Source organism: Staurois parvus, unplaced genomic scaffold (genome assembly GCF_062004578.1).
Source record: "Staurois parvus isolate SC_StPar_1 unplaced genomic scaffold, SC_StPar_1.0 ptg000198l, whole genome shotgun sequence".
Lineage (NCBI taxonomy): Eukaryota > Metazoa > Chordata > Amphibia > Anura > Ranidae > Staurois > Staurois parvus.
This window is the reverse complement of record NW_028317994.1, coordinates 7,159,987-7,173,475: the sequence shown is the minus strand read 5'-3', so window position 1 is coordinate 7,173,475 and position 13,489 is coordinate 7,159,987. Positions and strand designations below refer to the sequence as shown.

The 13,489-nt window shown below is 44.0% G+C and overlaps 2 long non-coding RNA genes across 4 annotated transcripts in view; both read left to right on the top strand.

Moving 5' to 3' along the window:
- The window catches only part of LOC149461570 (uncharacterized), a 522,205-nt gene that overhangs the window by 404,905 nt on the left and 103,811 nt on the right, over nucleotides 1–13,489 (top strand). The gene's annotated exons all lie outside the window — the stretch shown is intronic.
- The window catches only part of LOC149461571 (uncharacterized), a 139,783-nt gene that overhangs the window by 123,224 nt on the left and 3,070 nt on the right, over nucleotides 1–13,489 (top strand). The gene's annotated exons all lie outside the window — the stretch shown is intronic.

Genomic DNA, 13,489 nt, shown 5'->3' with positions numbered 1-13,489 from the left:
GACATGCTGTTTTATTATTTTCATTGATGTACGTTTCATACTACATTTTAAGGCAATAAATCTTTCATAAATTACTACACTATATGGATTTTTCTGCTTTTTTAAATTGGGACTGTCCTCTATGAGGATAATACATTTTCTGCAGGTCTACTCTCTGGAGCGATTAGTTAGGAGCCATTTTCATCATCAGAACCATGGTTTAATTTTGGGAACAATTCAGCAGATATTTATCCACTCATTACTGGGAGACAGCTTGATCCTTTTGGAGCTATTTAGCATCCAGGTCCACATTCTGATCCTTGGGATTTCTGTCACATATTTTGGCCCATCTGTAATTGGGGGTCTATATAGTCTGATAAGAGGTTGAATTTTTTTGGGTGTTGATGATGGTGAACTCTTTCCATCTTCTTGATCAAATTTGAAGCATCATGATAATATTGGTGTCCTAACGAAGAGGAATTCATTCTGTCTTCACATGCGTATTGGACTTTTATTTACGTTGCATCTTTTGATATTTGAAGCGCTGCGTGCTTATGTTTTTTAGTATATGTATTGTTGCCTGCAATATTGTGGTGGCTATTTATGTTTAATTTATTTTTAATAGATGCATATTTACCATAGCACAGAATTGTTAAAATATATTTTTATACTTCTAAGTGACCAAAAAAATAATACAGTTTTACTCATTTTGGAGCAGTGGTTTAAGGAATAATGACTAAATTAGAAGCTTTGAGCTTCTAATCAAAGCAGACAGCTTTGATTCTAATAACGATAGCGCCAGACCTGTATTTGTTATAATGGGGCACATGAGGAGCAGCTTCAAGCCACAGCATTATTCAATTGTTTTTCCTCATGTGTTTAGTATTTCTTAGTTTCTTAGTATTTGATACTAAATTTTGCAAATAAATATACTTTCTTCATAAATTTAGGCCAAAATCCATTGTGCTACATTTTGTTGGTAGACATAACCCAAATCAGTGTGTATTATTTATTTGTGAAAGTTATAGAGTCCACAGACCACGGTATATATATTTGATATATTTGAAAATGTATCAATCCTGATGCACAGACTACCTATATAATTTCTTGGGGCCCTAAAATGCCAGGACAGTACAAATACCCCCCAAACGACCCCTTTTTGGAAAGTAGACAGTCTGAGGTATTTAATGAGAGGCATGGGGAGTTTTTTGAAGTTGTAATTTTTTGCCAATTTTTTAAGGAAATGATGAAAGTAAAAAAAATTCTTTTTTTTTTTCCCACAAAGTTGTCATTTAACAAGTTCTTTCTCTCACACGGCACAGGCATACTTGCAATTACACCCCAAAACACATTCTGCTACTCATCCTGAGTATGGCGATACCACATGTGTAAAACTTTTTCACAGCCTAACCACATAGAAGGGCCCCACATCCAATAAGCACCCTTAGGCGTTCTAGGGGCAAAAATTACACATCTAATTTCTTGACTGTCTATCACAGTTTTGGAGGTCCTGGAGCACCAGGACAATTGAATTACCCACAAAATGACCCCATTTTCGAAAGAAAACACCTCAAGGTATGTTTTAAGAGGCATGGGGAGTCCTCTGAAGACTTCATTTTTTGCCACATGTTTTTGGAAAATGTGAAAAGAAAATGAAAATGTATTTTTTTTTACGCAAAGTTGTCAATCTATGAGATATTTCTATTACACAGCATAGGCATACTTAAAATGATACCTCAAAACGCATTCTTTAACTCCTGCTGAATATGGCGATACCAAATGTGTATGACTTTTTCACAGTCTGGCCACATAGAGGGGTTCCACATCCAATAAGCACCTGTTAGCGTTCTAAGGGCAAAAATTACACATCTAATTTCTTGACTACCTATTGCCGTTTTGGAGGTCCTGGAGCATCAGAGCAATGGAATTATCCACAAAATGACCCCATTTTGAAAAGCAAACACCCCAAGGTATGTTTTAAGAGGCATTCAGAGTCTTCTGAAGACTTCATTTTTTGCCACAAGTTTTTGGAAAATGCGAAAAGAAAATGAAAATGTATTTTTTTCTACACAAAGTTGTCAATCTATGAGATATTTCTAATACACTGCATAGGCATACTTAAAATTACACCCCAAAACACATTCTCTAACTCTTCCTGAATATGGTGATACCAAATGTGTGAGACTTTTTCACAGTCTGGCCACATAGAGGGGTTCCACATCCAATAAGCACCTGTTAGCGTTCTAAGGGCAAAGATCGCACATCTAATTTCTTAACTACCTATTGCTGTTTTGGAGGTCCTGGAGCATCAGGACAATGGAATTATCCATAAAAAGACCCCATTTTGGAAAGCAAACACCCCAAGGTATGTTTTAAGTTCTCCGTCACTCTCATCTGTCATACTCAGAATTTGAAATGCCTCCTCGCTTGTATATGATCTTTTGGCCATATTTTTGACACTGATCAGGACCCACTGGTATGGCAGTGATCAGGATGGTGTTGCAGTGAGGGACAGATATCTGGCTGCAGTTGGTTCACACTAGTCACTGTTGGGCAAAAATCAGAGATACAGTGAGGTGGCTGGCAATGTTTTGTGAGTGTGTGTAAACTCTGTGCAAAGGCTGAAAATTACTCACAGTTAGCTGTACTGGATCTCTCTCCTCACAGACGATGGCAGTGAACAGGATCCACTGGTGTGGCAGAGATCAGGGACACTTTATGAACAGGCACACTGTAAGGTGATCAGGGACACTGATTGGGCCACTGTATGGTGATCAGGGACACTGCTGGGCCACTGCGGTGATCAGGGACACTGCTGGGCCACTTGTGTGGCGATCAGGGACACTGTGGCAATCAGGGACACTGTGGCGATCAGGGACACTGCTGGACCACTTGTGCGACGACCATGGACACTGCTGGGCCACTGCGATGATCAGGACACTGCTGGGCCACTTGTGTGGCGATCAGAAACACTGCTGGGCAACTGCGGTGATCAGGGACACTGCGGTGATCAGGGGCACTGCTGGACCACTTGTCCGGCGATCAGGGACACTGCTGGCCACTTGTGTGGTGATCAGGGACACTGCTGGGCCACTTGTGTGGTGATCTGGGCCACTGCGGCAATCAGGGACACTGCGGTGATCAGGGACACTGCTGGACCACTTGTGCAGCAATCGGGGACACTGCGGTGATCAGGGACACTGCTGGGACACTGCGGCGATCAGGGACACTGCTGGACCACTTCTGCGGCGATCAGGGACACTGCTGGGCCTCTGCGATGATCAGGACACTGCTGGGCCACTTGTGTGGCAATCAGAAACACTGCTGGACTACTGCGGTGATCAGGGACACTTCGGTGATCAGGGGCACTGCTGAACCACTTATCCGGCGATCAGGGACACTGCTGGGCCACTTGTGTGGTGATCAGGAACACTGCTGGGCCAATGTGGGGATCAGGGACACTGCTGGGCCAATTGTGTGGTGATCAGGAACACTGCTGGGCCAATGCAGTGATCAGGGACACTGCTGGGCCACTTGTGTGGTGATCAGGAACACTGCTGGGCCAATGCGGTGATCAGGGACACTGCTGGGCCACTTGTGTGGTGGTCAGGGACACTGCTGGGCCACTGCGGCAATCAGGGCCACTGCGGCGATCAGGGACACTGCTGGACCACTTGTGCGGCAATCAGGGACACTGCGGTGATCAGGGACACTGCTGGGCCACTGCGGTGATCAGGGACACTGCTGGACCACTTGTGCGGCAATCGGGGACAATGCTGGGCTACTTGTGCGGCGATCAGGGACACTGCTGGGCCACTTGTGTGACGATCAGGGACACTGCTGGGCCACTGTGGCAATCAGGGACACTGCGGCAATCAGGGACACTGCTGGACCACTTGTGCGGCAATCAGGGACACTGTGGCGATCAGGAACACTGCTGGACCACTTGTGTGGCAATCAGGGACACTGCGGTGATCAGGGACACTGCTGGACCACTGCGGCGATCAGGGACACTGCTGGACCACTTGTGCGGCAATCGGGGACAATGCTGGGTTACTTGTGCGGCGATCAGGGACACTGCTGGGCCACTTGTGTGACGATCAGGGACACTGCTGGGCCACTGTGGCAATCAGGGACACTGCGGCAATCAGGGACACTGCTGGACCACTTGTGCGGCAATCAGGGACACTGTGGCGATCAGGAACACTGCTGGACCACTTGTGTGGCAATCAGGGACACTGCGGTGATCAGGGACACTGCTGGGCCACTGCGGCGATCAGGGACACTGCTGGACCACTTGTGCGGCAATCAGGGACACTGCGGTGATCAGGGACACTGCGGCAATCAGGGACACTTCTGGGCCACTTGTGTGGCAATCAGGGACACTGCTTGGCCACTGCGGCGATACTGCTGGGCCACTTGTGTGACGATCAGGGACACTGCTTGGCCACTGCGGCGATCAGGGACACTGTGACGATCAGGGACACTGTGGCGATCAGGAACACTGCTGGGCCACTATGTGGTGATCAGGGACACTGACAATCAGGGACACTGCTGGGCCACTTGTTGGGCGATCAGGGCCACTTGTGGGCAATCAGGGCCACTTGTGGGCGATCAGGACCACTTGTGGGCGATCAGGGCCACTTGGGGCAATCAGGGCCACTTAGGGCAATCAGGGACACTTGGGGCAATCAGGGACACTTGTGGGGGCAATCAGGGCCACTTGTGGGGGCGATCAGGGCCACTTGTTGGGGCGATCAGGGCCACTTATTGGGGTGATCAGGGACACGTGGGGCAATCAGGGCCACTTTAGGGGTGATCAGGGCCACTTTAGGGGCGATCAGGGACACTTTAGGGGCGATCAGGTGTCACTGAGGTGGAGGGCAGTTAGCTACAACCCTTTTCTTCGCTGTTTCTCCTCTCACAGACAACTCCGTGAGAGGAGAAGGAGGCGGAAGCCGCACCATGCGGCTTTTGTTTACACTTAAGCTGTGTCCTTATTGGACACAGCTGATCACATGGTATGGGACCGATTTCATTGGTCCCATACCATGTCACGTAATCCACCATGTCCGTCGGACTCGGCGATCATCGGGCTCGCGGGTGCGCGCTCTAGGAGCCGCGCACGAGCCTTAGATACAAGGTGCCGTTTAGAGACGGCAACCCGCTCCTGTAGGTGTCCCGTCCTGCCGTTTATAAACAGCGGCCGGACGGGAAGTGGTTAAGTAGCAGAGGGGGTTGTTAATCAGTTTCCGCTGCTTTGGTATTAATGAAATTAACAACAGGTGCACTAGATGGGCAACAGTGAAATGAACCCCAAAACAGAAATGGTTTTACAGGTGGAGACAACTGACATTTTTTTCCCTACTCATCTTTTATGACTTTTTTTTTTACTAGATTTGCATTTGGCTAGGGTTAGTGTCACTACTGGTAGCATGAGGCGATACCTGGACCCTGCATAGGTTGCACAGTCAGTCCAATTCCTCCAGGATGGCACATCAATACATGCCATTGCCAGAAGGTTTGCTATGTCTCCCAGCACAGTCTCAAGAGCATGGAGGAGATTCTAGGAGACAGGCAGTTACTCTAGGAGAGTTGGACAGGGCCATAGAAGGCCCTTAACCCATCAGCAGGACCGATATCTGCTCCTTTGTGCAAGGAGGAACAGGATGAGCACTGCCAGAGCCCTGCAAAATGACCTCCCGCAGACCACTGGTGCGAATGTCTCTGACCAAACAATCAGAAACAGACTTCATGAGGGTGGCCTGAGGGCCCGATGTCCTATAGTGGGCCCTGTGCTCACTGCCCGACACCATAGAGCTCGATTGGCATTTGCCATTGAACACCACTGGTGCCCTGTGCTTTTCACAGATGAGAGCAGGTTCACCCTGAGCACATGTGACAGATGTGAAAGGGTCTGGAGAAGCCGTGGAGAATGTTATGCTGCCTGTAACATCATTAAGCATGACTGTTTTGGTGGTCAGTGATGATCCGGGGCATATCCATGGAGGGGCACACAGACCTCTACAGGCTAGACAATGGCACCCCGACTGCCATTAGGTACAAGGATGAAATCCCTGGACCCATTGTCAGACCCTACACTGGTGCAGTGGGTCCTGGGTTCCTCCTGGTGCACGACAATGCCCGGCCTCATGTGGTGAGAGTATGCAGGCAATTCCTGGAGGATGAAAGAATTGATACCATTGAATGGCCCCCACGCTTGCCTGACCTAAATCCAATAGAAGACCTCTGGGATATCATGTATCGGTCCATCTGACGAGCTCAGTGATGCCCTGGTCCAGATCTGGGAGGAAATACCCCAACACCATCTGCCGCCTCATTAGGAGCATGCCCCAACTTTGTCAGGCATGCATACAAGCACAAGGACCATACAAACTACTGAGTACCATTTTACGTTGCTGCAATAAAATTTCAGCAAAATGGACAAGCCTGCTGCATCATTTTTTCATTTTGATTTTCGGGGTGTCTTTGAATTCAGTCCTCTGTAGGTTGATAATTTTCATTTCCATTAAACGATGGGGCATTCTTACATTCCTAACACATTACCCAGTCTATATCACTATACATATCCAGCATGATATATTTTTCCCAATTGAGATCTGATGTATTTTCAAAGTGTCCCTTTAGGTTTTTTGAGCAGTGTATAACCCTGGATAGTGCTGTGAATAGTCAGCTAGTGTTCCCACTCATAACCTGGAGACTTTCCAAGTTTAGGTGTCCTTTTATGAAACAGAGATCAGCGGCGATCCTGAGGATCGTTGCTGATCTCCGATCATTTGTGGTTTAGGAAGTAGAGATGATCAGCGGAGAACATGTTCTCCGCCGATCATCTCAGCACACAGATGGCCAGTATATGAAAGAGCAATGTCAGCCCTTCACTGGCAATCTGTGTTCTCCCTCCAGATTCTCCAGCCCAGAGCTGGAGAATCGGAGGAACCGCAAACGAAGCAGCGATAATTTACCGCTGCTTAGTAAACGGGGTTTGACTGATCTTTTACTGTAATCTCGCGAGATTATAGTAAAAGCAGCCATTTTCCAGCGTTTGTAGATCGCTTCTCCCTTCATTCGGAGAACTGATCTACACCGCTTCATAAAAAGGCATTCACAGGAGAACTATCTCCTCTGAGAATCCTGGAGAACTGAGCAGCAGTCATTTACCGCTGCATGATAAAAGGACACCTTAGTGCAGATTCCTTCTAAGGAGCAGAATAGGGACAATCTTTGTTTGAACACTTTTATCTGAAATCCTCTGATAAGATCTGATGCATCTTCTGCTTGCTAGGTTTCAGCACAAGTTGGCAAATCTATCTTAAACTTTTTGACAAGTTTATAAGAAAGTCTTTTCAAAAGTGTACATCATCATGTGGCCTACATTTGTTGACAAGCCCACTTTAAAGAACAGATTAGGAGAGGTGTTACTTAGTCTGTCCACAACTGTAATTTTTCTAACTGCACGTGTTAGGCTATGGAATGAACTGTCAGGCCTGCAATACTATGATACCATCCTGCAGATAGTGGACAGTGTTCTCCTGCAAGTGGCAAGGTTGGGTTTGAGAAAAGTGTACAGTGAAGTGATGTAATTTGTTGGACCTCTTGGATTAGGTAGGCAGAAATTAGTGATGGACACTGAATGGATGGCACAAGTATGTGGACAATGAAACGTGCTGCATTTATATCAGCAGTATTTGAGAGCAAAAATATCAGTAACAAAGTCACTATGCTGAAATCAGAAAGTCCAATATAACTTTCGGTTTTATAATATGTTCTCATGATCTTACAGCCATATTATTTTAGAGCTTCAGACTTTTTTAGTCATCTTGTACTGTACTGTGCCTCTGCTTCAAGAAGTCTGCAATGGGAGCTGGTCAGAACACCAAGCTACCATTACATTTAAAAAATTACCAGCAAGGAGCCCTAGAGAACATAATCAACCCTGGGCTAAAAAGCAGAAACACTCTGCAGATATATACAGTATATTTCAATGGCATTGGTATATTTTAGAGGAATGTACCATCCAAAAGCATCATTTTAGTTAGGAGTGGAACAGTCAGCCACTGACTTCTTGTCCCAACTCAGTCCTTAGTAGTTCCCGCTCAGTTTTGTGTGTTCCGGCTCCTCCTAGGTGTGCAAATCCAGTATATCACCTGCAGATTGCCCAAGAGAAACTGTCAGGTTATTTAACTCTACAGCATCTACCAAAATTTAAATATTGGCTTTTGGTGTACTGGCCTTTTGAATAAGCAGTGTGTATTTTAATAGGGTCCAGTTTTAATTACATTTTATATAACCCACAAGATTCATAAATGTGGAATTATGTATACCACATACTGTATTTATATCTACATTTACCTTCTGTCCAGTATATATTTTTAGTTTTTTTTTTTTATGTTATGTTAAAGGAACATTTGAAGACATTTTATAGACTTTTTAACGATCATGTAGTACAGAGACAACTCTGTGCAATGTAAGCTTACAGCATCAAAGCATGTAATTATGCTGCAAGAAATGTACATGAGCATGACATCACCTGTTATTATGTGCTCTTTGAGTGCCTTGCGGGAAGGCATGGCTTTAGACAGAAGCAAGAACACAACACTCATTTCATTCATGTTCTCGTTAACATGTCACCATAGGCCATGCAAAATGTCTAGTGCCTATTTGTGATAATTATGGCTCTGTGATTACCCTAGAGAAGGCACTGCTAGAGACTCACTCCATCATTTTCTAAAAATACAGACTGCAATACCATCACTTAAATCACTAATTTACTTAAGGAAACACAATGTTTGCTTGTGTCATTCGATTTCCTATTTACTTGCTTGCTAAAGACTTTATTTGCTATGCTACCAACACATGGCATTACTTTTTATAAAAATGCAAGCAGCAATGTTGAGCAATACAGAAAGGCAATCAATTATATAATAAATCAGCTTTAGGGGGTTAATGCACTTCAATAAAAAAAAACAATTATCGTATAATAGTTGATCTTGTTTGCTTATAGGAAACCTGTGCTTTGCCTGTGCAGGCATGGGAGACGTTCTCTGGCTGGGAGACAAGGATGTCAGTTAAGTAAATCTTGACCAAAATCAGTGCTGGACTTTATGTATTATTATTATTATACAGGACTTATATAGCACCGACAGTTTGCTCAGCGCTTTACATTATGGAGGGAGACAGTACAGTAACAATACAGTTCAATACAAGAGGGATTAGAGGGCCCTGCTCCTTGGAGCTTACAATCTAGGAGGGAGGGGATAGTGGTACAAGAGGTAATTAGCTGTGGGGGATGGAGTGGTAGGAAGAGTAGAGGATTCCAGTATTTAGTTGGGGTCGGGGTAGGCTTCCCTGAAGAGATAGGTTTTCAGATTGCGCCTAAAGGTGAGCAGAGTAGGCGATAGCCTGATAGATTGGGGTAGGGAGTTCCAGAGGATGGGTGAAGCCCTTGAGAAATCCTGGAGACGAGCATGGGAAGAGGAGAGTAGGAGGTCTTGCGAGGAGCGGAGAGTACGGTTTGGGTGGTAATTAGAGACGAGGTCGGTGATGTAATTAGGGGCAGTGTTATGAACGGCTTTATACGTCAGTGTTGGTGTTTTGAATTTTATCCATTGGGTAATTGGAAGCCAGTGGAGGGATTGGCAGAGAGGGGTGGCAGATACAGAGCGGTTAGAAAGATGAATAAGTCTGGCAGCAGCATTCATGATGGATTGGAGTGGGGATAGCCTGCGGTGAGGTAGGCCAATGAGGAGGGAGTTACAGTAGTCAAGGCGTGATATAATAAGTCTCAAAACAACAGAGTGCAGCGCTTAAAAAGATGAAAAGTCAATAAGGTGATAATCAAGTATCCACAATAGTACGCTGTAGAAATACGGATTCCAACGGCCTCCACTCTGTCAAAATGACAGAAATGCGCACTCACTGGAAACGCATGGGTTATGCGCATGTGTGATCATGCATCACAGGCAATGGATACATCAGAAGTTAGGCAGCCAGGCATCTCCCTCACGGTGGGTCATCACAGACTCCTAAGACAGGTCCAGGGGGTCTCCTTAAGGTCAGCCAGGTGCTTCATGAAAAAACCTTCTCTCAGGATGGCAAAGTGCTTTCTCTGTGGGAGTGAAAGCTCCAGACAGGAGCCCCAGAAAACAGATGCCCAAGATAGTGTAGTATGTCCAAAAAATAAATGTTTATTTATAAAAGCAACAGGGCAGTATGCATGTTGTACATCATGTAAAAACATATACAGCAGTACTGACCCCAGTTATGATGGCCGCCGGGCCTCCTCGTGGCTCCGGTGGTGGAATTATGTCACGCTCTGCACAGTTCCTCCTTAGGCCTTTTGTGCTAAAGGCACATCATCAGAGGGGAGACTGTACAGAAGCGTGACCGACGTCAGTGCCAGAAATAGGGGAATTGGCACATGCGCAGTGAGCCGCGGCCATTTTCCCGGAGAGAGCAAGCACTGCGCGAGCACGGCAGCGCTATTTTGCCGTGGATCCGCAATCTAACACATAATAAGGAGGAGACAGAGAAGTCTCAATACACAGAACCCCAGTACCGGTTACTGACTATGCCACAGACCCCAGGGGATTTACTGTATACACTATATCCCTGAATAGAGTGGAAGTGCAAAAACCATAGCAGTAACAGTGCGCATAATGATCTATGGGGTACAGAGATCCCCTCAGTGAATGGCATATGATTTTATTAACGGACCACGGCAAGATGAAGAATACAAATTCATAAATGTCACAAACTTAAGTCATAAAAGACTTAAATAAAAACACAAGAAAATTAAAACATTAAAAATTATTATTAAAGAATAATAAATTAAATCTGGCAAATAGCATATCTGGTATCATACTGCCAGACCCATTCAAGGTAAGTATAACAAATATATGTCCCATAATAAGTAAATATAGAAAATAGGGGTAAAAAGAGGTAAAAAACCCGAAAAATTCTAAAACCAATCCATTAAGATGTTTTTAATACAGCATAATCCTTCCTATACCCGTCTCCTAAATAGGGAGGTAAAAACGGGGCAGGAGGAGACATCTAATAATAAAAAAGACTGGTAAACATAAATCAGTCAGGGCAGATAAATGATCGAATGCAAGATCATAAAATGTTATACACATGGAAAAAAATGTCCCACGTGCTGGAAATGAAAAAACATGCTTAGAATGTAACCCAATAATAAACATCGGATAAAAATAAGCTCAAATGTCATTAAATGGTAGTATGAAAGATAAAAAAGGCCCATCAATTGTTAGCAATAAAGCAGTTGACGTCTACCTCAATATTATGGCATAAGGGGTGTAAGGTATGAAGCTCAAACACCCATTTAGTTTCGGCTTGGGAAACTGACCTTGTCTTATTAATACCCCTCCAATGGTTACCGATCACATCAATGCCAATAAATTTTAGCGAAGATGGGTCATTATTGTGGTGAAGGCGGTAATGATTTGATAATGAGTGCTCCCTGAACCCCTTCTTGATATTTGAAACATGCTCGCGTAACCGGTCACGCAGACGTCTTGTTGTCCTGCCAATATACTGTTTGCAACAGGGACACTGTAGCAAATATACCACAAATTTGCTATAACAGGAAATGAAATGTTTGATATTATAAGTTCTGCCAGTAACTGATGATTGAAATGTGCCGACTCTCCTTTTTCTTGTATTATCACACTTGCAGATGATGCACCTATTACAGGGGTGAAACCCTTTTAGATCATTAAACAGAGATATGTTATTAGGAGGATCAACAACATTTGGTGCAATCATATGTCTAACAGCGGTTGCCTTCCGAAATACAATTTCCGGTTTATCCGGTAGAATTGCTGTTAAAATTGGGTCCATTTTTAAAATACCCCAATTATCATTCATTATTTTATTGATCGTCTTATATTGGGTCGAGAAAGATGTAATGAAGGGGCAGATTTTCTTTTGATTATTAAGGGTGATATAATAAGGGAGTGAATAAGTTGCTTAGTGGTATTACTAACTTAGTGGTATGTATTACTAACATATCTTGTGGGGAGGAGAACTGCCGAGACCTGGTATACAGGTCTATGTCAGACACTGTTACCACTGCTCAGCTATATTACTATGCATGACCTGGCTGCTTTTCATCTTTTGCCATAAGCTCTTGCTACTACTCAAAACTTATGAATACTGGATTAACTTTTGGTGCTTCTGCACTGGGCATTTACTTGATAACAATTAGTCAATGAGATTTTCTGCTTGATTGAAAACTGGGTTGGTTTTTTGGTAACTGAAATAGTACAGTAGCCACTACAATTACTATATGCGTAAGCACTTGTTACAAGCTGTTGTCATCGGCACACTAAAACACTATGTGGGCTATTTGATTTTGCAGGTAGACTAGATAGGCAGGTAGTCGGAGGAGGCTGTGCGTGTGTGTGAGTGTGAGACAAGGTCCGCTGGCTTTCTTAGGGAACACATGATTGTACAAGATGGATATTGCTAAGAAATAAAGAGAAAGGATTTCTGAAATTGTTGAATGTGGCTGCTCTGGAATATATGCTAGGTGTTGAACTGTTGGGTTGGTCCTGCTGTATGCACCCTGAGGGAAACCATTAAGAGACTCACCTGCCCTAGAATTGTGTGGTTTTATATATATATATATATATATATATATAAAACCACACTATATATATATATATATATTGGGAATACCTGCCCAGATATTTGGGAGGAACACCCCACCTCTTTGAGCAAGGGTCTCTTTCTCTGCCCCCACGTGACAGCACTGAGCTATTCAACAACCACCAGTAATTTCACATAAAAGGAGCGAGTCACTTGCTCCTCAATACCTGGAAGTACATTTTTTTCCCTTTCAAAGATTGAATGAAGAGGTGAGAGTGCAAAGAAACAATGAATTTAAGCTGCTGGATAGTAGGACATTAAAGAAAACCTGTTGCTTTGTGCTGCCTAAGCAAAGGAATATGAAAGCTACTTTTGCTGTCTGGTTAGTGGAGCAGGTCTCGAAAAATGGTAACAAGGAAAAATTGGGTGGTTGTAGGGACATATCAGGTTTCTGACAGCTAACATACAGTACTCAATAGAACTTTTACCTGGGACTGATGTCACAGACAACTACTGAAGACTTATTGTTCATGTTTTTTACATATTTAAAATAGGGATCCTGTCCTTTTAATTCCTCAAAGTATAACTAAAGGCAAAACTTTTTTTTTTTAGTTTTGGATAGAGTGGAGATGGATTAGAATGCCTGTCAGTTTTTTTTTTTTTGCTGTTTTTGCTATTTGTTCTGTTTACCATTATCATTGAAAGTGAAAGTAAAAGAAAATCCCAAATTTTGGGTTGTCCCCAGAAAAGTAATAGAGGGGAAATTTTCCAATGGGGACACTAGTTATTGTGACCTGGGGGTCCCCAAGGAATTTCTTTAATTTGCAGGGATTTCCTCTCACTTCCTATTTGGCTACTGGACAGAAAGTGAAGAGAAATC